The sequence below is a fragment of the Colias philodice genome, chromosome 19, assembly GCF_061535455.1.
Source record: "Colias philodice isolate Cphi_HAF_F1 chromosome 19, ilColPhil1 Martin Lab GWU primary, whole genome shotgun sequence".
In the NCBI taxonomy this organism is placed as follows: domain Eukaryota; kingdom Metazoa; phylum Arthropoda; class Insecta; order Lepidoptera; family Pieridae; genus Colias; species Colias philodice.
The window spans coordinates 10348758-10372465 of record NC_143104.1 but is presented as its reverse complement, the minus strand read 5'-3'; the positions used below and the strand labels follow the sequence as shown (position 1 = coordinate 10372465).

At 32.5% G+C, this 23708-nt stretch overlaps 2 protein-coding genes across 3 annotated transcripts in view; both read left to right on the top strand.

The window, feature by feature from the left end:
- LOC149480164 (uncharacterized) overlaps positions 1-23708 on the top strand; it is a 381320-nt gene that overhangs the window by 239719 nt on the left and 117893 nt on the right. The window lies entirely within an intron of this gene.
- The window catches only part of LOC149480168 (uncharacterized), a 180127-nt gene that overhangs the window by 109324 nt on the left and 47095 nt on the right, over positions 1-23708 (top strand). The gene's annotated exons all lie outside the window — the stretch shown is intronic.

Below are 23708 nucleotides of genomic sequence, written 5' to 3'. Positions count from 1 at the left end.
TTTTTAGAAAACTTTATATCATTTTAAAAGACCTTTCCATTGATACCCCACACGGGTATGTACATCGAAAAAAAAAATTTCATCCCTCAGTTACATGTATGGGGGGCCCCACCCCCAATTCTTTTTTTTACTATTTAGTGTCATATTTTTGTAGCGGTTCATACAACACATATTCCCATCAAATTTCATAACTGTAGTACTTATAGTTTCCGAGTAAATCGGCTGTGACAGACGGACAGACGGACAGACGGACAGACGGACATGACGAAACTATAAGGGTTCCGTTTTTGCCATTTTGGCTACGGAACCCTAAAAAGCTAACTTCCTAAAGAAATTTAATTTATACACATTTATTTTTCTTATCCTTTTTTAACATAAGCAATAGGTAATAGGTTAATTAAGAAAAAAGTGTAAGTAAGTAGCATCCATTTTAGGCTAACTGGCCTTTGTAGACAGGAATTTATGCAGTTTCTTAGCGAAGGGCTCCAATCAGGCAAACAGATGTCTGAATGAAATGTCTCATACCCTTTATTAGTTTTGCATGAATCACTGTCAATTCACTTCTATTAATAAAGTACTAAAGATAATATTATCTTCTTATATATAAAAATGAATCGCAAAATGTGTTGGTAAGCGCATAACTCGAGAACGGCTGAACCGATTTCGATAATTCTTTTTTTATTATATTCCTTGAAGTACGAGGATGGTTTTTATGTAGTGAAAACGTAAATATGTACCACGGGCGAAGCCGGGGCGGACCGCTAGTCTTATATATAAAAATGAATCGCAAAATGTGTTGGTAAGCGCATAACTCGAGAACGGCTGAACCGATTTCGATAATTCTTTTTTTATTATATTCCTTGAAGTACGAGGATGGTTCTTATGTAGATAAAACGTAAATATGTACCACGGGCGAAGCCGGGGCGGACCGCTAGTGTTCTATATTAATAAGTCTTCGCTTTAATCGCTGCCACATTCCGAATCAAATCTTGGGTCAAGTTCACATGACGCCTTTTGATTGGCGCAAATTGATGCCAATGCTTTTCATTCGCTAATAAACTTTCGACCATCTTCAAACTACCGTCATAACAACAAATTTATTCAACTAATAACTCTATTCTTAGGACATAAGATTGCAATTATCATGGCATATTTTTAGAGTAATGAATGATGAGCTGAAACAGTAAGTTTGTCAAACGGACTTTCCAACATCAATGATTGCTATTACTCGTCATAGCGTTGTAATTTGAAACTTAATGTCTTAATATTAGAGTTGAAATTAAAGTAAATACTTGGCGCTTGTGAATTTAACAACACATCATCTTCTCGCGTCACAAATAGTTAATGGAATCGCCACTTGTTGCTTTCATTGTCAATGCTAGATAAGACATATTAGTATAAGATAGACGATGAAACTTACAATTTCTACAGCTAAAGATATTGCTCTTTCTTTCTCGCAACGATTTAAAATATAAATAAACCTAATAACCCTTATACATTTACAAATTGTGCTCTAGGTACTTGTTTCCTAGTCTAAATAGTTACGTTGTATGTTAAGTTCCTAATAATGAAAGGTAGAGTTTATTTTGTAGTTTATTTCATTATTAATTTAAATTACAAGTTATTAATATACCATAAATATGACCATAAATACTTACAAAATGAAATAAAGTCTGCTGAAAGTGAAAAAAAAAAAGTGTGTGCGTGTAACCTTTACGCGCGATTGAAGTAAAACGCACATGTCAATATAACCTTGTTATTGAATATTATAAAATGTCGCAATTGTCAGAAAATTTATTTTTAATTTACTTATTTTAAAAGTAATAAATAAACAAGTATATTGAGAGATTTTCAAAAAATTTGGCAAATTAAAATAATGTTTTTAAAACTGTTGAATTTTTCATTCACTTTGCTATTCACAATTGATCCGTTTGAAAATTTGAAAATAAATAATCCTAATTGATTATGATATTTGCCACTAGCTGGCGTATAAGTCAAGAAGCGTGTAGTATATGACATATACTTACAACCAATCAGAATTATTATTTTTAAATGGCGGAAACTACACAGCGTTACTTCCGTCAGAAAAAAAATCTGAGTTACTCCCTAGTCGCGCCTAAAGAAGTTTTACTTCAATTACCCATTTGCGATTAAAATTATCTTTTTATTTAAGATTATTTATTTATTTATTTACATTATCTCTTTATTTAAGATTTTTCCATACAGGCTCTATTTTAAGAATAATCCTATTCAAACATATCAAAAAACTAAAAGCTTCCGCAAAGTCTAATCCATACTCGACCGTACATCAAAACGGTATTGGAAGTGCAAATAAATCACTTTGGCAATAATTTCGTTGAGTGCGGAACACCGGAGTAGAAAGAACGTCGTTACTGCGTGCGGAGTGATTCGATTGATAGTTCGCTGTTAGATTGGGGTTCCGTGGAGAATATTATATATTAATATTACATATAAGTGTTATAATAAAGTCATTCAGTTCAGCCATCAGTCAGTTTTTCATCAAAAGACCATAGATTTGTATTGCTAAAGGACGACAGAAAAGGATTGAGGAAAGCTCTGGATACTGCCAAGAACGTTGAAGAATTACTGCCAGAACTTTAAAGCTTTTGAAAGTAATTAACAGTATATCAATCCACAATTAATTCAAATTCAAACATTAATTTATGCAATTAGATTTCTTCTAGAATCACTTTTGAATCGTCATAAAATAGTTTTACCATTTTCCATCGGTTCGAATAACAGCAACGAAGCACGAAGAAGAACCGGCAAACATATCTTATTAAATAAATAAATGTTTGAGTTAATTTTAAGTTAAAGGTTATACAGGAAAAGTCAGTATTATTAAAAAAGCTCAATACTTTTTTTACATTTTTTTTTTAATTTAACATTTTTATTGTTTACCTTTACAACATACGGAACCCGTACACTAAATAGCGGCGTTCACTTGATCACAGCCGGTGGTCGGAGCCCGCCGTCAATAAACGTATTGTCGTATTCACACCATTCATTTGGGATTCCATCGCTTCTGTAACCTTGCTCGGTTTCAATTATTATGTTTTTTAATAATATGTACGTGTATGTTGTGCGAAAATTGGTTTATTTTAAGTTCTTGCTTTTCCACTTTTGAATTTTATTTTACAAGTGTACGTACATTATGTAATGGTAAAAATTGATTCGTTCATGATCACACTGTATCGGGAATTGTTATTAAATAATACCTTATAAATCGCTTAATCCTCATTCCTTTCATATTCTCGAAAACATACATACAATTTTGTGAGTAAAATTTCAGGGTCGCATCATGGCAATACCGTGACGTCATGGAGTAAGGAGACGATTTTGGTATATTTGAATTTTTCCAAAGAAGTTTCACTTCTGACACGTGTGCAAAGGCACACACGCGCTTTTTTTATACAGAAATTTTTATACTTTGATATGTACAAAAATTAAATTGCAATGCAGTATAATGTACTTATCACATTTCACTAACTACGAGGAACGAACACGAGTGTATCACATTCCTATAAAGTAATTTCTAGCAATAGTAACAAAAGAAACAGAACCAAAACTACATCCAAAGGGAAAAGTACAAAAAGAAAACAATAATAAGTACAATCAGGCAGATAAATCGTTCGCAGCTAATTGTGTTATCTCGCAACGCCCCTTATCGCCTCATCTGTGTTCGGAGATCTTATCAACTGCTTGTACTGTCGAATGGAAAAGTCATTATAATATTATTGAATAAATGAATGAATAAAAATCCTTTATTGCTATAGAAGTAAAAAACAACGCAGTATACAACACATTTAAAATAAGCAAAGGGCGGCAATATCGCTAGATAGCAATCTCTACCAGGCAACCTTTACAGTATAGGAAGGAAATAAAACATTATTCATTATGAAGATTGAGAAAATAATGTTTATTTATTGTTTTGAAATGAATTAAGCACTATGTTTATATACTAAAAATTGGTAATAGTTCTTATGTAAGTATTCAATTCTGAGCGAACGCTATAACTTATACGACTTTAAAGTAGATTTTTTTATATTTTACCTATACAAGAATATTAAAGGCAGTTAATTATATTAAACGTACCTGTTGATTAAAGATCACAGCGGAAAGTTATTTCAGGCGAGATTGTGGTCAAACGCTTCCCTATCTACAATAAAAAAAATAACATTTTTCATAAGGTAAGATCTTCTATTGTAATCCTGTATGTGTGTGCAATAAAGAATTTTTCATTCATTCATTCATTCATTCATTCATTCATTCAATAGCAAGCTAAAGCTTTAACTAAAAGTTATTCATGATAGTTACATCGTCGACAAATAACCAAACTCTATTTTTAGCGATTGCAAATATTAGCATTAACTACAAATAAATGTTAACACCACTCTTTCAACAAGCTTAGTCAACAGAATTGCTCAGAGCAATCATTACATCGATTAAAATTGTTTTATTTTACGCTTACAACTGAATGACTGTGGCCTGAATCATCGTATAACATAACATTATATTTACTAGCTATGTGCCCTGACTGCGTCTGTATTATATATCGTACTAGGGGTATTATTTAAATAAATTCTGTTTATTAGTACCTATTACTCACTACTCAGATGTGTTCGTATTAATTAATTGAACTTAATGATTTTTTTACGATACTTACCAATGGGTTATGTTTCTATTGATATTTTTTTTATAATCAGTTTTAAGTAATTCCAGAGATGACATCACGCAAATTTACAAACATAACCAATTCGAAAAAGACGTTTTCCATAATACTTACTTATTCAGTTTTCTTTAAAAGCATTGAAAATTACACTTACACTTGCAGGATTAAGCCACGGTCGTAAAATGCTAAGCATTATATCAATAACTTCCCTTACATGATGACAATGGTAAGCATGTCTTAAAGACAGGACATAATTCATACAACACGACATTTTTTTGTTATTTAAAAACTAGAAGTTGTCGTAAAAATTTACACAAACTATTTACGCGTATAATAAACTAGCTGTGCTCCGCGGTTTCACCCGCGTGGCTCCGCTTCTGTTTGTCTTAGCGTAATGATAATATTATATAGCCTATAGCCTTCCTCGATAAATGGGCTATCCAACACCGAAACAATTTTTCAAATTGGACCAGTAGTTCCTGAGATTAGCGCGTTCAAACAAATAAACTCTTCAGCTTTATAATATTAGTATAGATGAAAATAAAAGCACAAAAGCTCAGTCAATGGAATACATGTTATAATTTGAGTTACAATTTTTCCTACGTACAAAAAATGCCATTAAATTGTAAAGATGATTCACACGACTGTATCAGATAGTTATCTGTAACGATTGTGTCTCAATTAAGCTCTGTCAATTTGCTGATGCATAAAGCTGCCAATAATCTTAATGTCTACCATCAATTGTCTTTATTCGTTTTAAACCTTTGATGTATCACTCGAATTTTTGATATTTGTCGTGATATTGCTGTGTTGAATAGTCTTTATATAACGATTTCTAAAGGTTGTAAAATCATTACTTTGGTACTATTATGTCTAGTTTCTAATAGGTTTTGGCATGTGGCTTCACTAACGTACAATTAATATAACGTAAATTAATTATTCCCCTTAGAAACTTCTCTACCTACTCCTTAAATAAAAATAAATAAATAACTACCTACTCCTTGCTTTCTTACCTACTAAGCTATTATTTACATTTTCGCCATAAAATGAAATTTATCTTCGGTTCCCTTTTTATGTATAAAAATATACATACAATTGCATGTTTCACGATGAAAAATACATTCGACAAATCAGCATTGTAATATTAAAATAACGAAACATATTATTACTAGCTTTGCCCCGCGGTTTCATCCGCATTGCTTCGCTCCTGTAGGTCTTAAGGTGATGATATAACTTTGCTCGATAAATGGGCTATCTAAAACCGAAATAATTTTTCAAATAAGACCAGTAGTTTCTGAGATTAGCACGCTCAAACAAACAAACGAACTCTTCAGCTATATAATATTAGTATAGATTATGAGACGCAGATGAACTATATTACGTACAAGATGAAACAAAACAAATACTCACACTGATTATATTGTTACAGAAAACTAATTACCATGTTAATTGTTAAAATGAATAAACATGAAAACAAACAAGCTGTTGTAATAAACGCTTCCTCGTTTAGTTGATTAATGATTGCTATGTATTAGTTTTCATGATTTATTTTATTATGAACATGTGGAACGTCTTATTTACGACATTAATATAAATGCGCAAAAGAATATTTAATATTCTACACTATGTTATAAATACTAGCTTGCTGTCCGTGACTATGTCTGCATATTCAAAGGAAATAGGAATAAGATAAAAGCATGCCACTCTCTAGCTTCCTTACTATCTCTAGGGACATATATCATATAAAAAAATTGTTCCGCTATGACGTAATAAAACAGACAAACAAACAAATAAACTTTCGCATATAATAGTAGTAGCGAAGTTACTGATACTTTCTGACAAAATTGCAAAGATAACCATGGCTCTTGTCACTCGCCTATAAGATAAATGTTGATGAGAAAGTCGTAAAAATAATTTAGTTTAAATATTTTCCCTTAAACGGTAAACGTGTAAAAATTATTGATGTTTTCGTAAACGTAATTACAATGCGGCGTAGAGGTGTGAAGTGTTGGCGGGTAACGAAAGCTGATGATTCCAAGAATTGAGTTATGAAATATTGATAACATTTTAAATTTTAATTAATTAAAAACTAAACATAATGACTTTTGAGAGCTTATTTCTTACACCTGTTTAGATTTTTCTTCACCTAAGAATTTCTGCAAATCTTTTACCTACTTTTAAAGGACAGTCAACGAATTTTAGTACATATTTTTAATATATTTTTTCCTGCATGGGACTTTTTGATATACATATTATATTAAACCGCATGAAGCCTTATTAAGCACATGTAACAATTTTCTGAACTATATGAGAACTACTAAAAACTATATTTTATCATGATTCTCTTTATGGTCACAGCTTTACCACACCCCGGACACTCCATACAAAATGATCGTTTTGACAGTCACACTGTAGAGACTGCAAATGTGTGTGTTAACGCTTTATGGTTGGCACATTTGTGACTAGCGTAAAAAAAAATTCGCGTTTTTCTGATGAAATATATCCGTAAACAGCACAATATCTATCCATTTTCTACGAAAAACGATAATCACAAATCCAAAATAATAAAATTACTTTAAGTCAATTTGATTAATGTTGTCAATCTTCGTTGCGTATCGTCCTTGCAGAAAAATATGGCCCATTTTATGTCTGATCGCGCGGGGGTGAGGTAAGTTTAATTTTGGCGGGAGGCGGAGAGTGTCCGTTCTGTAGCGTTTAGCTACTATTATGTATTCTGTGGCTTTTCCCAAAAATTTAATTTGCCACTTCACACGTCATTGTTGACAAGAAGATTGATTGTTTTTATTTATATATAATATGAAAGCCGTATTACCGTTATAAGGTGTCTCAGCCCTTTGTCGGTGACGAAAATAATCAGAAACAGGTACATTAACAAAGTAATGGTTAAATGTTATAGTATCAGCTGAATAAATTGAGAAAATGTTAACTCTTTATTTGGTAATTTAATAACATTTACTTCACATAATATGCAATATTTTTAAGGAAAAAAATACAAAAGATTGAACAAATTAAATTTCTACAGCGACTTTTAGTAGGTCATTTCCGATCTCGCGTATATAAGAATATTGTGAACGAATTGGGTAAAACTGCCATTCATTAGCTAGTAGCACAGACAAAAGAGTGTTTATTTGTTTATTCTTCTTTCACGCTGCGGATCCATTTTATGGTACCATTTGGGAAAAGACGCTCAGGGAAAGCTTATAAGGGATAAAAATCACAAAAAAGTTAGAGGTAATCAATATGTTAATTTTGTAATCAAGCTAGAGTTTTCTCCATAAATTCTTATTACAGAAACCAACTAGAAGACAGGCAGGTAGGGTAGACAGTAGACACCCTGTGTATAGAAATACATACCGTCATCTACTTTATGACACTATCTACACTCTATGGTACTTAAATGTAAATGAAAATTGATATGCATTGAATCACTTAGCACCTCGTTGTCACCTCACAAGTTATTGGTGTCATTAAAGGCTTGTCTTTAATGATAACGTTGCGGGAATCAATTTGCCATGACAGATTGCGGTTGTCGAGCGCCTACGCTGAACGTATGAAATTTAAATGGATTAATGGAGAAAATGCGTTTTCGTTGCGGTTTTACATTACAACACGTATAGACGACAATATGGTATACGAGAATTTGGTATAGATGTACCTAGTTATAAGGAAAAGTCAAAGTTTAAATATATAAAAGGGAAAACTGCTTCTGTTTGTTGTCGTTCTTAGAAAAATACCTACATGGAAAAGATTTTAATTAAGATTTATTTCCTATAGTTTATATCATATAGTCATGTATTTGACAAAATTCATTAAGCATGGTATATATGTCCTGTTTGGTTCGATAGGAACTATTACTTGATTTCCAAATTATTTTTGTCACTACTATAGCTCGATTTTTGGAATTTATTTTGAAATACATTTTGAAAATTTAATACGACACTTTCGAAGAGGCAATGTATACAAACTATTGCGCATGCACCCAGCATGCACTACATAAATGATTATATTGTTTGTGAATACTTTCGTGTCAATCCGACTTCCTACAGAGGTGATGGGATCCCGCTCTGTCCGGATTGCACTGGTGCTAGCTTATCTGTTATCATTTTTATCTAATAAATATATTATAAAGGCGAAAGTTTGTAAGGATGTATGGATGTATGGATGTTTGTTACTCTTTCACGTAAAAACTACAGAACCGATTACAATGAAATTTAGCACACATATAGAGGGTAACTTGGATTAACACATAGGATAGGTTTTATCCCGGAAATCCCACGTGAACGGGAACTATGCGGGTTTTCCTTTGCAAACGCGGGCGAAGCCGCGGGCGGAAATCTAGTATAGATATAAGAATTTGTAGACAGGACATGACCTTTTTAACGCTTTTACTGATCGTTTTATAAAGTTCACTTGCAAGTTGTATCTCTACGGAAGTTAAACAACGCTTGATTTTGATAGACAAATAATTAAATGATGGCAATGATTAGGGTATTTCTGGTCTATAATTTAAAAATTAGCACAGATATAATGATAATGAAGGTTTTGGTGTTTAAAAAATGTAGGTATAACTTACAAAATATACGATTCAATTTCAAATGTGTTGGTTACAATGCTATCAATAATTTCGATAATATCAAATAAAAAATGTGATTCTATCAAATTCTACACCGGGCACAATGGGATAATACTAGTATTCCATTAGCTTACTGTTATAGCATACCATTTTCCGATTCACAGATATCCATACTAATATTATAAATGCGAAAGTAACTCTGTCTGTCTGTCTGTTACTCAATCACGCCTAAACTACTGAACCAATTTGCATGAAATTTGGTATGGAGATATTTTGATACCCGAGAAAGGACATAGACTACCTTTTATTGCGAAATATGTACCACGGGCGAAGCCGGGGCGGACCTCTAGTTTATAATATGGGTTCATATTCCAAATTTACACCTTTCACTAATTCCACACGTGTTATGACCACAATAAGAAGACCATACTCACGATGGCCATGTCTAAATGTTCATACACCACAGTACACGGAAGAGTCGCCTCGTGTCCTCGTGCCGTGTGTGGGTCACGAGGTGCTTGTGACCTTGGATTCAGTTGTTTAGGGTTTTTTCACCTCTACTTACTCACGTATATTGGTGGTATGTGGAATAGGGTCATTATGAACATTATCGATATTAAATATGTAAGTAGTTGAATTTTATAATTTTGTATAATAAATTTAATGATTTGTTCTTCAAGCTTTTTTTTAATTGAAGTTAATTTCTATTCTCCTCATTATTAAACTCCTGAAAAACAGTTTATAACTATATTAAGAGCCTGAGTCAATGTGTGTATGTAATGTATAATTGTGTTAAAATAAATTATTTATTTAAGTACTTACGTATTTATTATTTTATTTATTATAGAAGAATTAACCTATTAGGAGCGTAGCTTTCAGTAGTACCTTCTTTGCTACTTACTCGTAACTTTAGTTCGAAATGCCTTATGAAAGTTTAATATAAATTCGACAATATTTGCTTTATAATTACCCATATACTTAACGAATATCTTAAACTAGATTTCCGCCCGCGGCTTCGCCCGCGTTTTCAAAGGAAAACCCGCATAGTTCCCGTTCCCGTGGGATTTCCGGGATAAAACCTATCCTATGTGTTAATCCAAGTTAACCTCTATATGTGTGCTAAATTTTATTGTAATCGGTTCAGTAGTTTTTACGTGAAAGAGTAACAAACATCCATACATCCATACATCCATACATCCCTACAAACTTTCGCCTTTATAATAGTATTAAGATTAAGATAAGATTAAGATAGAATACATTATGCATTAATCGCAAATGATTTAGTTTCACAATTGGATATAATTCGCGAATCGAAGTAATTCGCAAATTGTTTGAACTATTGACTCTGACGTGTTTTGTTAAATTAATTCAGTTTTAGTTTATCGTTTGTTTATGCAAAATTGCATTGATTATGTTAGTATGTTTTGAGAGGTTTGGAATGGAAGACAATGAGGTATCAGTCTATGGTCAGTTCCATAGCTTTACGTATTTTATACGCCAGAATAGGCAATATCATTTCCCTACCAGCCCCCCTAGTCAAGTGGCTTTCTGTTAGCGTAGCGTTCAATAGAATAGACTGTAGATACGTTTATCTACAGCCTACGTCAATCTCATACATTCGTAGTCTATTCTATTGAACGCTACGCTAACAGAAAGCCACTTGACTAGGGGGGCTGAACACTGAACCTTAATTAAATTGGTTTTAACGTCATTAATATTTTGTTAATAAACCCGCGGTTTTACCCGCATTGATCCGGTGAAAACAATTGTTTTAATTTGAGCAAATGGCCTATTTAACACTGAAACAATTTTTCAAATCTGACCTACTCTGAAACCCTAAGGGTCAGATTTGAAAAAGTTTGAAAAAACTTCCCGAGTTTAGCGTTTCGACCAAATTAAACTATTCAGCTTCATACCTAATATTAATATAGATTCAGGATATACCTACAACATGAGTAGCTATAGATAGGCAACTGTAAGCTTAAAAATTATCTCTTGTTAACACCCACCGAGTGTCACAATGTCCTGTGAATTTGCATGCATTGTGCGAAGTATTGTATATGGGCTTGGGCCTAGGATATATATCGACCTTATTAAAATAAATTATTACCAACCCGACTGGACGCCTACAATACCGTAGTTCCTGTATTTCTTATTGTATCTATTAAAAACATGCTACTTCGTATAGGTGATGAAATAAATAAAAAATGTTAATTATTTTGTCATGTGTAGTTTTGCCTACAGTTAATAATAAATATTAATTGAAGAGTTAACATCAAATGATGAATTTACTTGGAAACCAAATATACCGTTTTATTAGATTTTTACGTAAACAGAAGTTCCAATTAAAGTTATATCTACAAAGAAGCGATGAAGTAATGGAAGGATTTTAATAGATTTCCATTACTATTAAAACCGAATATTTCGAATAATTTAACGGTTTATAATTAATATGTCGCAATATAAATACCGACCTAAGTTATATATGAGCATGCTGTATAATAATTTAATAGACACTTCCAATGTACACGAATAATTTACAAATTAACTTATTCGTGTAATATTTTGAAAATCCAATTAAATAGAAGTGACATTACCAACTTCTAAATAAATTAAACAGCTTTCTGCCCGCGGCATCATTCGTGTACCTAGTAAAAGGAAAATCCGTATACAGCCCGTTCCAGTAGGATCAACGGAATAAAACCTAAGAAAATCGACGTCCATTTTCAGATGTCAAACTATCTTTGTACCAATTTTCATCAAATCGGTTCAGTGGTTTAGGCGTGAAGAAGAGATATACAGACAGACAGAGTTTCTTTCGCATTTATAATATAAGTTTACTTGTATTTTATTACTTAGTTTTCAGTTTATATAAATACACTTGCATTTTTATAGATTGTATTTTTAACAAAAAGATCCGGAAAATAATTTCTCAATTTTCTAAACAAATTAGTATCTAGGCCCAAGAATGTGAGTTTTCAATAACCTCTGACCACAATCTATATATCAGTGTACATGAGAACGCTTTTAGACGCCATGCCTCGTTATATCGAGATTTCAAAAGATATTGATGGTAGAAATCAGATACATCAAGTTTAGTTAAATTTCGCTAATACTGGCGTTAGGAATTTTCCAATTAGTGATAGCGGTTGCGTACTGCGTAGTACATTGTTAGTTAGTTACTGTAAAATTTTGATTTAATATAAAGATAAAATATGTAAAACTAAGCAATTGAACTGTGTTATGTACCTAAGCAATTCGCAAATCCTTCTCTCAGGGAAATGTACATATTATAATCATCATAGATTTAAATATAGTATTGGCATGGTGTTTACAAAAATTACAGACATATTGTAATACATTGAATTTGATATTTTTGGTTTTATTGCATTCGAATGCTTTATAAATATAAATTTATCTTGGCGTGAAAGGATGCGGGTTCGAGTCCCGCCTCGTGATCTATTCTTTATAAATTTATATGTAATACATTTTTGCATGATTTAACAAGGTACCTATATTATAGAAGGCTTAATCTGGAACCAAAAACTATATTTATAACGGAAATCTTATATTAATTGAGTCTAAATAACCTTATTCATTTTGTTCATGTTTGTGTATCAAATAAAGTGTATTAATTCAAGTGCTTGGCAACAGGCAATATTCCATCACTTAAATCCATCTTTAACCGACTTCAAAAAAAAGGAGGAGGTTATCAATTCGGCCGGTATGTTTTTTTTTATGTATGTACACCGATTACTCCGTGGTTTCTGAACCGATTTACGTGATTCTTTTTTTGTTCGATGCGGGATGGTGTCGAATTGGTCCCATAAAAATTTTATTCGGATAGGCCCAGTAGTTTTTATTTTATGAGCATTTTTGTCTGTATTTGTAAATGTTGCAAGTGCAAGTTTGAAGTCGGTTGTTTTTAACGCAGTTATTGACTTGTTCATCCCTTATATCATAGTACACTTGCTGTATACATAAATAAAAATTAAAACTCTCACTAAATCATCACCCATCACATATTTGCACGCATTTCATTACATCAATTTAATTATTCATCACACCAGGTGAAACCTGTACTAAAATAATTGCTCGTGATCATATTTCTGCCATAGCGTGGTATTTAACCTCAAAGGCCGGCTACTGGTTCTATTCTTTTGATTTATAACGACCAGATTGCAAATTGTTAAGATCATACTGGAAAGATTTGTATTGCTTATTCGTTCGTGTAAATCAATCGGTATAAGGAAAGGTAACAAGATGAGAGATATGACTGAAAAAATTCGTTTAGGTTTATGGATTGGAAAATGAGCTCAAATATTTTTTAGCAACATTAAAGTTCGGCTTATTTTTTTTTGTAGGTAGAAGAGAAGTAAGGTTTTTAAAGTATGTATCTATTTGTGATTTTCATCTTGTTGTTGAAAGTGATCTTATTGAAAATTCTTTAAGTAATAAAAAGCTACATTCCTATTTAAAGTGTTCATTAGGTTAACTCCAGTGTAACATCGTCATATTTTATGAGAAGATTAGTAAATAAGTCTCTTTTTTCAGGAAATGAAGTTTAGTAACCTAAATTTAATTTAATCGATAAGAATAAACAAGTTTCTTCTTTGTTTACTTTTATATTCGTCCCTTTGATAACAGTATCATTTACATAAATTATCAAACAGTTTTCCAAACCTGAAATACTAACCCAGAAATAACATAAACATACTAAAAACATTAATGAATACAGGATGCAGGTAATTATTGGAGTGCAAAGTAGTCGATAGCCACCGGTCTGGTTTCATGTGAATTTTATGCAATTACGTTCCGCTCATAATCGTATCGTAAATTTGTTGAATCGTGCGTACTGCGCTGTGCGGCTACTTAAACTTTGGACTTATTTATTTATGCTTTATTGCTCAAGATAAATTACAAATTGAGACTTAACCTAGGATATATTTTAACAAACGGCGGCCTTATCGCTAAATAACGATTTCTTCCAGACAACCGAATCGACGTTGATATTTTTAGACAGTTTTCTTATGAGAATATTTTTCTATTGTCTACAAAATGTCATTTATAAAGCATTTGAATGGTGTACAACTAAATATCAATAAAATTTTACTTTCTTAATGAATACCTAATGATTTTTCATCTATTCTATGAAAACATTACTTGAGTACGCTATAATATGGTGCACATGAGAATCACTTACATATAATTACCGCAAAAGGTCTTTTAGAAAACACATAATTTCGAGAAACAATAATTAAAGTCAACAAACAACATTACATTTTTATTACCTATCGAATAAAACATTTTTGTCAGGCTTTGCGAATACATTTATTACATAAAAAGTTTGAAAACAATATCAAATATATCAAAGTAAATATTATTTATGAGGTCAAAGCATTTTTATGACAGATGCGGGTCCCGTGCCGGTCCAAAACATGTGGTTTTTGCAACCTCCATACATAATGTGTAACAAAAACAATAAAATTATTTATTTGTAACAAACTCGTTGTCCGTTAGGAAGTTACAATTTAAGGAAACATTTATAATCATACTAGGTTTCCGCCCGCGGCTTCGCCCGCGCAGTCAAAGAAAAACCCGCATCGTTCCCGTTCCCGTGGGATTTCCGGGATTGCGTCATTTTCCCGGAATAAAAAGTAGCCTATGTCCTTTCTCGGGTATCAAAATATCTCCATACCAAATTTCATGAAAATTGGTTCAGTAGATTAGGCGTGATTGAGTAACAGACAGACAGACAGAGTTACTTTCGCATTTATAATATTAGTATGGATAATGGATACAACTCATTATTTTTTACTCTTAGTAGCTAAGAATGCACTTAAATTTAAAGCTAGGAATTTTATATATGTACCATGGACTAATAGATTAGTCTATGGTAGTACCCACCTCAACGCTTCGCTTATGAGGCGTGCAAAAGACGGGTTGCACTCCGGGAGTGCCGGCAGAAGTGAAAACTTGATTATTAACGTTGAGCATGTTTGATATCCATCCGTCTTACGCTTTTTCGATCAGGTCACGTGTCCTGACGCGAGTTTAAGATTTTATACCCATTACAGAAAAAGTGCTCAACGCCGCTAAATAAGTTTTCACTTCAATATAAAAATTATTACTAAAAACTACTTACAGTAAAATAAAATCGAAATAAGTCTTCACTTCTCAATATACGTAGTTTTTCATCTGACGTCATAGAAGCGGTAAGTTGGCGCCACGCTAACACCGTATGACGAATAGTACACAGATTATACAAATGCTTGCAAATCGATTCCATATCGATTCTAGATCCGTTATCGATTTTATCGTGATTACTTTAAAGCTCCGGGGCTTGGATGTATGTGTTTTTTGAGGTTTAAATATATTATGTATATTTTGTATACCTATGATATTAAATTCATAATTTTAATATACCTAGATAGGTAAGTTTGGAAAAAAGTAAATTTTAAATTAAATTTATAGAGCTCACCTGAAATGTAGAGAATATGTAAGAGAAAATGTAGAGTTTTTCCTTCTCGTTTTATCCTAATATATGCTAACATTCTTTCTTCCATCGATCGTCGAGGCGCACAGATTCTAGGCATCGCCATATGGTGGACGTTCCATGTACCCGGACCAAGCGGTTCGGTTCCACATTCTTTATCCGAACCGCGAGGGACTGGAACATGCTTCCTGAATCTGTGTTCCCCGACGAGTACAATATGGGGGTCTTCAAGCGTAGAGTGTCAGGTACATTCTAGGGAAGCGCGTTCCATCTTAGACCATATCTCAGCTTAACATCAGGTGTCCCTATTACCAATAAAAAAAAATAACATGTAGTTTTACTTACTTGTTTAAAGCTCAAAATATACAATACATATCAGATTGATCCTTTATAGGGTCAGTTTAAAAGGCTTAACAAAATGAATCGCAACTTATGATTAAATAAAAACGAATAAACAATGCACATATGATTTTAATTAAAACACAATAATAATCAATCAAGTACATGTCCATATCGGACAAAGTAATTAAATATACACGTTTGATCTTCAACGCATCAATAAATTAAGTTATTTATTGATTTTAACTGTAATTAATCTCCAGCTACTGAATTTTCAATTAATTATATATTAGTTTAATTATTTTCATGTTTATCGTCGCAGCTAAATTGATGTATGAATTTATTTTTTAGCAGGAACTCTATGGTAATAATTTACTACTACTTATACTTGATTATACAAACATTTTCATCAATTTTATTTACAATAATTATTAAGTAAAGATTATCTGGAAGAATTAGTAATGTGTGTGTAGTCGGTAATCCATACTAATTATAAATGCGAAAGTAACTCTGTCTGTCTGTCTGTTACTCAATCACGCTTAAACTACTGAACCAATTTGCATGAAAGGTATGGAGATATTTTGATACCCGAGAAAGGACATAGGCTACCTTTTATTGCGAAATATGTACCACGGGCGAAGCCGGGGCGGACCTCTAGTATTATTCTAGATTATCTGGAAAACTTCGTACCTAATGTGTGGTAGTAGGTAATATTATATGGCAGTATGTTGAGGAAAGAATTCATTTTAATTTACGTCTTTTTCTTGCAGGGAAGTTTGAGGCTTTTACTATAACCATTCGTAAGAAAACAATAAACGTAATTCAATTTGTTATTTAGCCAGCGATTATCAGCCAATATAGCCAGATCAATCTACTTGAATTGTTTTATGAAATTGAATATGTAAAACGATTAATGATTTATTAAAAACTAGCTTTCCACCCGCGGCTTCGCCCGCGTTTTTAAAGAAAAACCCGCATAGTTCCCGTTCCCGTGGGATTTCCGGGATAAAACCTATCCTATGTGTTAATCCAAGTTACCCTCTATATGTGTGCTAAATTTCATTGTAATCGGTTCAGCAGTATTTGCGTGAAAGAGTAACAAACACACACACATCCTCACAAACTTTCGCATTTATAATATTAGCAGGATAGGATAGGATAGGATGTAAGTATGTCTAATAAGTTGATTAAAATCAAACCTAAGGATATAACAAAACTACACCAAACATTTTGCATTAAATTCAATCGGCCATTGCACAGAATCAATTCTACATACAGCATAAATATCAATAATTATCATAAATTCATTAATTCCCCTTCAGCTCTAACCGTTCCATATTAATAATTGAAATATGGCAATTAATAATAGTCTTGTATTAGATTATAATAGTTCTACTAATATGGCAATTTGTTAATACGCATTGTACACAATTAATTTAGTATGATTTAAAACTGCTTTTACTCCTACGCTTGGAAAACTTCAGAACGGGTACATACTCGTAGATAATGAAATTGAATTCTTCATTTTATATTTATAGTTTTTGAGAATGTTTAGAACTCTTAAAGGCGCGGGACATATACAAGCGGCGCGGCGCGCCGCGGGCGCGCCACGGGCGCGCTGCCGGCGTGCATCGGGTGCGCTATTGGCATTTTGTATGAAATAATTTTGGAAAGGCGCAACCTTGGCGCAACCTTGGCACAACCGTGGCGTGCCGTCTCGACGCCTGTCCAAAATTCTTTCATACGAAATGTATAAGAAGGACGTGGTGCAAAACAGATTCAAGAGGTGCGCTTATGGCACGCCCGCGCCCGCGCCGCTTGTGTTTGACCCGCGCCTTAGTAACAAAACTACTTTTGTATACTTATAAGTACCTAAAAGTTTTGTTCCAAAGTCAAGATGATTAAGCAGCGTTCAAAAAAAATAAGGCAAAAATGGGTTTCAAGCATTTCCATGCAACAATTTCCCGATACTCTTCAAAGGAAAAATGCGATAACATTCAGAAGACTTTCCCGTGTGTGCATCTACCTCATATCAGACACCAGAGTCAAGACAAACAGACGGAACGAACCAAAAATATTATTGATTTAGAAGAAATTCCTTCATTTGTAAATTCTCAATGGAAGAAACTTGCAGCTTACTCAAATGCTATTTACCTACAAGATAGATAAATTACAGGTTACCTAATATAAGCATGCGGCGCCGTACGCTTAATTATTCCATGGTAAATCTAATGACTTCATTGAATTACAACGTAGGTTATGTATTTGACATGTAGGTATAATAATTCTGTAAAGGGAAAGTTAAGGATGCTTAGAATTATTAGTATTAAATTATTTGCAATGATATACACAATAAATATTATTGGTGAATAAATTAAAGGTTTCTTTTGATATAAAAAACGTAATAGTAAGGGGTATATATCTATGATTTCATTGCTTGTTTTTTTTTTAGTCAAACTCAAAAGCAAGAAAGAACCAAGAGATTCCGTTGAAATCGTTTTCAAAGTAATTTTAATTTATTTACAATATTATTTTAGAACCTTTTACAATAATTTATACAGATTTTTCTGCATTTCATTTATGTAAGAATTATTAATAAATACCTTATATGTACTTAAAATACTGAATAACAAATTCGGCTATCTAGGCATTGTTTCTTGTATACAAGTAGGTACATAATATAATGCAAGACCTGAAGATAAATATTTCACGCATTATAAATCATTGCAATTATCTTATTTAATTAAAAATTATGCCGCACGTGCACAACAAATACGTTATCTCTGTATTGTACTTATTTATTTGCTCTATGTGATATATTCTTTGTTTATTTTCATTTAGTGTAAAAGCGCTCATTTTCTTTTGGTAAACATTTTCTGCTCCTACATTTGGGACATTTAATTGGGGACATTACTAAATAAAATATGATTATTTTATCGAGAGATAAACAATAATTATACTGATTATTATTTCAATTCTTAATCCAAGAGAAACCGCGCGTCAGAACGAGATAATAAATAAAAGGCCTGACGCAGACTAACTGAATCCTAAAATAGAGTAAATTATAAAATGATATTAAAATAATATCATAAACTTCCCGCCAATATAAGCACGTAATAAGAAAATTGCTCTACACCCACTAAACCTGTTTTATGTAAAGAATTTACATTGTATACAACAACCGCACAATAACTATATTTTCAATTAAGCTGATTATATACGAAGAACATTTTCAAATATATTGTATTGAATTGGAATATAGACACAATCTCAGCTGAGATAGATACCAAAGAACGTCTCTATCATTTGTCGACCTTTTCCAATCTGTCTTGTAGTGCTGAAAAGCTGGGCCCTTGTGTTAACTCAACAAATTCCTTGAATCCATACTAATATTATAAATGCGAAAGTAACTCTGACTGTCTGTCTGTTACTCAATCACGCCTAAACTACTGAACCAATTTTCATTAAATTTGGTATGGAGATATTTTGATACCCGAGAAAGGACATAGGCTACTTTTTATCCCCGGAAAATGACGCAATCCCGGAAATCCCACGGGAACGGCAACTATGCGGATTTTTCTTTGACTGCGCGGGCGAAGCCGCGGGCGGAAACCTAGTTAACTATATGCAATGAGAGGTCCAAGAAGGTTGTAAATCATAAACTAAATTTTCAATAATTGAAAATTGGAAATTATATTAGAGTTTCTTTGCAGTTTTCCCCAAATCAATTGAAGATTTTTTGTTACTATCAACAGCGTAGAAAACATAAACACTGGTTTGGTAAATTCTTACATACCTATAAAAAACATCGTAGTCGAACGAAAAACCAAACACTGATTGAACAACATGTAACAATTTTAACAGTAGTTTTCATATCAGCTTACCATTTCTACTACACAATGCTTCTTAGTCGGAACAGCTATTACCAATTCATATATGTAATACTAGCTTTCCGCCCGCGGCTTCGCCAGCGTTTTCAAAGAAAAACCCGCATAGCTCCCGTTTCCGTGGGATTTCCGGGATAAAACCTATCCTATGTGTTAATCCAAGTTACCTTCTATATGTGTGCTAAATTTCATTGTAATCGGTTCAGTAGTATTTGCGTGAAAGAGTAAAAAACATCCATACTTACAAACTTTCGCCAAGATAATAGTAGTAGGATTATTCGTTAGTCACACTATGTAACTTTAGTATCCCCGTGTAACCCAGCCTTAGCATTACGTTTATCATAGCACATTAGCTATGTAGATCATCGGAAGGCGCCAATAACGAGATCTTGCAGATATAAACTGAATGATCTGACAATTTATCGCAAGTTCAAAGCGAAGTGATAAACCGGCAATGAATTATTCATTCGCTAAGTATCCGGGATTTTGCTAATTTATAGCGCACTAGTGGGAGCCTGCGACGTTGTTTGTGAATCATTATTGTTCAATGTCTTTGTGGAATATTAACTGTTAACTGTTCGAGTCATATTATGTTATACTCTATAATAAATTTCTCTACTTAACTACATATAAATTTCAGATGTGCAAATGAATCAAAAATGAGATCCTGATTCCTGAATCCTGAAATATGAAATGAAATGAATAAAATGAATGAAAATCCTGAATTTGTACTTATACAAATCGTTAACAGTGGTATAAAACTTTTGAATTATTATAACAGAACGTCTCTTCTACGATGTAGTGCATGAGGTCTGTAAAACTGGCGATATAAAATCGGAAAAAATAGAGCTTCTTAGTTGCTTAAACAACGATTTTGCTGCTGAAACCGATCGCTGAAAATCGGCAACAGTTTTCATTAAGGTAACGTGAAAAAATCTGAAAAAATAATGATTCGGTGGTTATGGATATTAGAATGATATTTCGTATCATGTTACCTTACAACAGCTGTACATACTCATTTGTTGATGGGGGGCCATAGTGAGGACGACCAATGCATAAATCCTGATGATAATACCTACCTGAAAATTTGGATAGCATATCAAAAGAATATGGTATCTTTATTAACTTTGAATATATAAACCTACATTAAATCTATACTTAATATTATAAAGCTGAAGAGTTTGTTTGTTTGAACGCGCTAATCTCGGGAACTACTGGTCCGATATGAAAAATTCTTTCGGTGTTAGATAGCCCAATTATCGAGAAAGGTTACAGGCTATATATCATCACGCTACGGCCAACAGGAGTGGAGCCACGGGTGTGAAACCGCGCGGAGCAGTTAGTTATTAATAATTACATTGACGTCATCTATTAGAACAGAATACATAAAACGTCTATAAATAAAATTAATCCTCTTAGGAATGCTTGAATATATTAATTATTATGAACATATAAAAGACGGTATTATTGATACTCTTGTAATTATTCTGATTGGTCCATTTAAAATTAGTATTCGGTTTTATAATTCTTGGGTGCTGATTGGTTGATAGCAATTGATAGATTATTGTGTGGAATGTTTTGTATATTTTATGTATTTGAATAAAGTTTTATTGCCTACGCAAATTAATATTGAAAATAATTATGTTGCGCCTGCGATGTATGTACTTATACAGCGTAATGTTATGATTTGATTTCGTTGAGTAGGAACATAACATGACTAGCTGCTCTCCGCGGTTTCACCCGCGGTGCTCCGCTCCTGTTGGTCTTAGCGTGATGATATATAGCCTATAGCCTTCCTCGATGGCTATCTAACACCGAAATAATTTTTCGAATCGGACCAGTAGTTCCTGAGATTAGCGCGTTCAAACAAACTCTTCAGCTTTATAATATTAGTATCTATAATTATTTTTATAAGTAAAGATATTTAATTTGTTGATCTTCATAAATATTGAAATGTTTATGAAATGTACATAATATTATAGATTATTTCTAATACTTTTTATTCTTTTTATTCTATTATTTCTAATTCAATATCATCGTAATTTAAGATTTTACAACAATATTTAAAATTGAATTCAAGTAGGTATACTTAATATAACAAAATATCTAAAATTAATAAATAATATCACAATACTGCAATTATATGTATTTATAATATTTATGATAAAAACATGTGACTTTTTATCTTTATTTAGGTAAAAACCTACGACGAATTTAAACTTTTTATTACTGATATTCCTCAATTGCCAATTTTATAACAGTATAAATATACAATTTTCCAGTCACATTTTTTTTTATCAACTCAAAAATGCTACTTAATGAGGTAGAATATTGATAATCTTTTAAAAGTAATACTACAAAATTATTTTTTGTAAACCCGACTCTATTTGCTGAAATCAAGAAGTTAGGACAGTTTCAATCAATATGAGTGTATTATTGAGAGTATTATTCTAAGATATTCGTTTTCATTTTCAAAAGTTATGACTAACCCTTTTGTGAACAAAAAAAATTAAGACACATAATTAAGAAACATCCTGAAATCATAACATTCCTCGTAATCCGATAATACATCCGCCTTTAAACATTTCTTTGAACATTAGAAAATATTGAATCACTATATAAATATTTCAGCGATAAATAATCTTTGGCGCCGAAATAATTGCACCGATAGCAACGCTACTGAAACATTTTTATTGCACACATAAATCAATCCGCGCGAATTGAGTCTTTATAGTCATTGAAAAAAGTGCGAAAGTGCTGTGAATGTATTTTTATGTTAATCGGCGGAGTGACGTAATTGGAGGTGTGAAGGCGCCACAGATAAAAAAGAACAGATTAGATAAAAAAGGAATTAGTTGTAGGATACTAAGACGTCATGAATGAGTAAGCAGTATTGACGATTCCTTTTACTTATTAGTTATTATTGGTATGATAAGAGATCGTGTTCAAAGATATTTAATACATTAAATCGTAATTACGCTATCATCTATCGCCGTGGACAACGTCATAGGAGGGGAAATTACGTTATTATTCAAGAAAATTTGTCGATATAGAGATGTAAATGATACTTCGAGGGAAAAAAGACGTGTGGCACTCGGGGACTGCCGCGGTAAAGCTATTGCATAGCATGCCTTCAAGCCACACCTCCGAGCCCGTCAGAGTGGGGAGCGTGAGGTTTTTTCGTTACGGAATTTCTCGATTCGGTCCCCGCGATCAAGGGCCGCGATAGAAGCTATGCAATAGCTTAAAAAAGTTCGTTTAAGTATATTTTTTCCTAGAGGCCGCATATAAATTTTTCGAAAATAGAAAGACAATATAGAAGCACAGTATACTGAAATACATCAGTTATATAAGACAAAGGAACTTAGTTCTGCACCATACCTTGAAGACCAAAGCAATGTTAGATTTTGAGAATATTAAGTGTGGGACACACTCTTCGGCTAAGTTTATTTCAAAACTGTTTTTATGTGAATACAAAGACAATTTTCTTAACATTTTCCACTTAATATAATGTGATAATTTAGACCTATAAGAGACTTGCAGGTGCAAAATAATCTAGATATACTCTTGCGTTAATCCCAAGTATTTTAGTACAGGTAATAAACTAAGCCATAAACTCATTTTAATTAACTAAAATTGCTGTTATTTAATGGAATTTCATAATGAATAAATATATTGCACTATTTTAAAACGATATTT